Source organism: Mercurialis annua, linkage group LG3 (assembly GCF_937616625.2).
Source record: "Mercurialis annua linkage group LG3, ddMerAnnu1.2, whole genome shotgun sequence".
NCBI lineage: Eukaryota > Viridiplantae > Streptophyta > Magnoliopsida > Malpighiales > Euphorbiaceae > Mercurialis > Mercurialis annua.
In genome coordinates, this window is record NC_065572.1 from 24,659,425 (window position 1) to 24,664,575 (window position 5,151).

Consider the following 5,151-nt stretch of genomic DNA (forward strand, 5'->3'; position numbering starts at 1 on the left):
TGCAAGTGTTTAAACGTTTGTTTTCATTCTTCATATATATAACATATTAACAAACCCTAATCCCTTTTCTCACAATCATTAAAACCTAGCCGACCTATCCAGATAAAACTCTTTGAAACATTACACTATCCATTCCTCTCATTGCTTGAAGTTTGGTAAGTTTATCACGTCCCTTTTCTTTGTTTCGTTCGATATCGTCACGTTCCGTTTCTTAGCTTGTTCTCATTGTTTATAGCATCAAATTGGGATCCGTCTCGTCTCAATTGTGCTAGACACAGTCCTCTTCGATTCTAGACTTTGAAATCGTTAAACGGTACGTAAATCTTTCCGTTTTAAGCGTCGTTCGGTTCGTCGTTTTATTAAATGTGGATAGTGACTTCTTATGTTATTGTTGCCGATCCCTTAGCCATGGTTTCTGATATTGTTCAAGTGTATTGGAGATCATAATCTCAAGTGTTAGTATTGGATTACTGTTCTTTTTGTTTTGTTTGTTTAGGTTATGATTATTTCCATTGTTCACGTTGTTGGGCTCATTTTCTTCGTTTAAAACCAATGTGCAGAAATTGTTAATTTTCATAGGTATTTAATCATTCTCTTTTATTGGTTTTATATTAATGGAGATTTTCGTAAAAAAAAATGAAGGTTGAATATTGTTTATGCTTACTGTCAATTTGATGTGCACTGAGCTATTCACGTTGGTTTTGGTTCATTATTGATATGGTTGTTCATGTTTTCTCCTTTGGCCAAACCTCATGCTTGATTAAGGCTTATAATTGTTCATCTTCTTGAATTATGGTTGAAGTTTATTCCATGATTAATAATTGGCTTTTTTTTTTAGTTACTGTTGGCGTGATGAATTGCTTTTTAAAATGTGTTGGATATCTTATTATTGCATGGAATTGTATGGGTATTGGTTTCTTTATTTTCATTGGTTGTTTTATCTATATTAAAAAAAGGTTTTGATTTGATTAAATTCCAATTTAAAAACAAACCTGCGATTATCGTTGTGATTTCTGAATTACTAATTGTTCTTATTATTTTTTTAATATGAAAATTAAGTTAGTTGCGATTTTAATTTAAATTATTTTTTATAATTATAACCGGAGAACGATATTTATATTATTTTCCTATAATTATATAATTATTCAGGTAATTATTATTATTTTAAAAATATTGGCTAGATGTGCCAATTTGGCTAATTTACATTAGCTTTTAATTATTTTCTTAATTTATTTTTGTTAAATAAATTATCGGTAACTGTTGGTTACTTGTGTTTTAAGCTATTGAGTTCTATTTTAATATCGATTAATATTTTATTAAATATTAAATTATAAATTGTGGTTTATAACTCTGGTTTTATGGTTGGATCGAGTTAGACTTGGGTCGCCCGACATGTGGGAATAGCTTGGTAGTTTTAAGAAACTCGGCTACCCAACTATTTGAGGAAATGATTTTATTTATTAATTAAATATTATTTAATTAATATTTTCGGATAATTTTTAAATATGAACTCAATAGGCTTGATTTATTTACGGTATTATAATTTATTCGACACTGTGTTTCTCTGTGACTTATATGCCTTATTATTTGTGCTAGTCCTACGTGGTGTCTAGTATTCTTAGAGTTAGGGGTTGGAGCGATTTTAACGTATGATTTATTTTTAGACCCGTCGACTGCTCGTGCTTCGGAGTCTACGCAGGGTTAGCTGTTTGACAAGATCACGTGGATAAGCAAGCAGTGAGTTTGTAGTGCTATTTACCGCTTTATTAAGTACCGCATCGTATTTTAATATTATAAATGTTTGTGAACTGTTTTTACGGATTATGGATTTGGATTGAAACAAGCTACTCGATAGGCTTGTATCGAGACTGTGTGCACCGGTGAGTACTCTGGAAAACGGCAGACTAAAGTTTTGCTTACGCTGGTATATATTTATGACGAGGATTTGTTCCCGTCCACTCTGGGTTTATCGGTATGCTATGCCATACTTACGCTGGGATCATTTCAATACTGTTTTCCATAAGCATATTATATTAGTTTAAAAAATGTTTTGATTTAAGGGTTTTAAACTTAATAAATGTAAATAGTATTGCAAACTCATCTCAGTATATCTGACCCCGTTTCTTTCCCAAATTCTCCAGGTTTATGATTTGAAAGCTGGTCCACTCCGATTCTTTTGATTCCTCGGAGGTTTTTATGTTATTAAACTAGTTTCCGTTTTCGAACTCTTAGACCGCAGTAGAACTAGTTTATTTATTTCATTTGATATTACACTTTGGAATCGTCGATATATTCGATTATTTATATTTGGCATGATTACTCTGGATTACGACATTGTTATATTTAAGGCATGCAGTGAAATTTTTAAGATATTTAAGTTATTTATATTAGAATTGTAATATAAATTGCTAGACCTAAGTTGGAGTCTCGGTTGCCCCCGAGCAGCTTTTTTTGCAGGTTTAAATGGTTAATTGATTTCCGTAAGGCTTGCTACGGGTTTTGGTACAACCATACCCATACCCTAGCGCCGGTCACGATTCATGAAATTGGGTCGTGACATTTACAAACGTTACGAAACAAACATTTGGCTTAAATCAATAAAAATGTGAAACGTTTGGATATTTTTTGTAAAGTTTGTAAACATTTTGTTTAAATTTCTAAAAAGGTGAAATGTTTGGATTTGTTTCTTAACGTTTGGCTTAAATCGCTAAAAATATAAAACGTTTTGATTTATTTCGTAACGTTCTTAACGTTTTAAACATTTGGATTGGTTTCGTAACGTTTGTAAACGTTTATCTTAGATCGCTAAAAAGATAAAACGTTTGGATTGGTTTCGTAACATTTACAAACGTTTGTCTTAAATTGCTAAAGAGGGGAAACATTTTGATTTGTTTTGTAACGTTTGTAAACGTTTGGCTTCAATCATTGAAAAGGAAAAACGTTTGGATTTGTTTCGTAACGTTTTAAACGTTTTGATTTGTTTCCTAACGTTTTAAATGTTTGGCTTAAATCGCTAAAAAGGTGAAACGTTAGGATTTCTTTCGTGACGTTTTTAACGTTTCAATTTAATTCTTAACATTTGTAAACGTTTGGATTAAATTGCTAAAAAGTGTAAATGTTTGGTTTTGTTTTGTAAACAAACGTTACGAAATAATCAAAACGTTTAACCTTTTTAGCGTTTCATCTTTTTAGCTATTTAAGCCAAACATTTAAAATGTTACGAAACCAATCCAAACGTTTAAAACGTTATGAAACAAATCCAAACGTTTAATATTTTTAACGATTGAAGCGAAACTTACAAACGTTACAAAACAAATCCAAACATTTAAAACATTACAAAACAATTTAAACGTTTCCCCTTTTTATAAATTTAAGCCAAACATTTAAAACTTTATGAAACCAATCCAAACATTTCAAACAAATCTAAACGTTTCAGCTTTTTAGCGAATTAAGCCAAACGATTACAAACGTTACGAAATAAATCCAAACGTTTCACCTTTTTAGCAATTTTAGCCAAATGTTTACAAACATTACAAAACAAACGCTTCCCCTTTTTAGCAATTTAAGCCAAACATTTACAAACATTACGAAACAAATCCAAACATTTCACAATTTTATAGATTTAACAAATCCAGACTTTTTTTTCGTAACGTTTTAAACGTATGGTTTCAATCACCAAAAAAGTTAAATGTTTGGATTTGTTTTGTAACATTTGTAAACGTTTGGCTTTAATTGCTAAAAAGGTGAAACATTTGGTTTTTATTCGTACCGGTTTGATTGGTTTCGTTACGTTTTAAACGTTTCAATTGCTTTAGATTTATTTAATTAATAAAAAGGTGAAACATTTAGATTTATTTCGTAACGTTATAAACGTTTGGATTGGTTTCGTAATGTTTTAAATTTTTGGCTTAAATCGCTTAAAATGTGAAACATTTGGATTTGTTTCGTAACATTTGGTTGACATTGCTAAAAAGGGGAAGCATTTGGATTAGTTTTGTAACGTTTGCAAATGTTTGGCTTAAATTGCTAAAAAACTGAAACGTTTGGATTTATTTCGTAACGTTTGTAATCGTTTGGCTTAATTCACTAAAAAGGTGAAACGTTTGGATTTATTTCGTAATGTTTGTAATCGTTTGGCTTAATTCGCTAAAAAGGTGAAACGTTTGGATTTGTTTTGTAACGTTTGGGCTGGTTTTATAACGTTTTAAATGTTTCGCTTAAATTGATAAAAAGGGGAAACGTTTGGATTGTTTCGTAACGTTTTAAATGTTTTGTTTTGTTTCGTAACATTTGTAAACGTTTGGTTTAAATTGCTAAAAAGGGAAACATTTGGATTTGTTTCATAACGTTTTAAACGTTTGGCCTAAATCGCTCAAAATGTGAAACGTTTGGATTTGTTTCGTAACGTTTGTAAACATTTGGCTTAAATCGCTAAAAAGGGGAAATGTTTGGTTTTGTTTCGTAACGTTTGTAAACGTTTGGCTTCAATCGCTAGGCTTAAGTCGCTAAAAAGGTGAAACATTTGGATTTGTTTCGTAACGTTTGTAAATATTAGGATTTTTTTCATAACGTTTTAAACGTTTGAATTTGTTTTGTTACGTTTTAAACGTTTGGATTTGTTTCGTAACGCTTTATATTTTTTGATTTGTTTCATCACGTTTTAAACGTTTGGATTTGTTTCGTAACGCTTTAAACGTTTGGATAAAAATGATAAATGTTTAAAACAAATCGAAACGTTTCACCTTTTTAGCGATTGTAAACGCTTGGCTTAAATTACTAGAAAGGGGAAACGTTTGGATTTGTTTCGTAACGTTTGTAAACATTTATCTTAAATCGTTGAAAATATGAAACGTTTGGATTTGTTTCGTAACGTTTGTTAACATTTGGCTTAAATCGCTAAAAAGGTGAAACGTTAGGATTTGTTTCGTAACATTTTAATCGTTTGGATTGGTTTCATAAAGTTCTAAACGTTTAGCTTAAATCGCTAAAAAGGTGAAACATGCCAAATGCTTAAAACGTTACGAAACCAATCCAAACGTTTAAAACGTTACAAAATAAATCCAAACATTTCACCTTTTTAGTGATTTAAATGTTTCGTAACGTTCGGTTTAAAGTGCTAAAAATGTGAAACGTTTGGATTTGTTTTGTAAC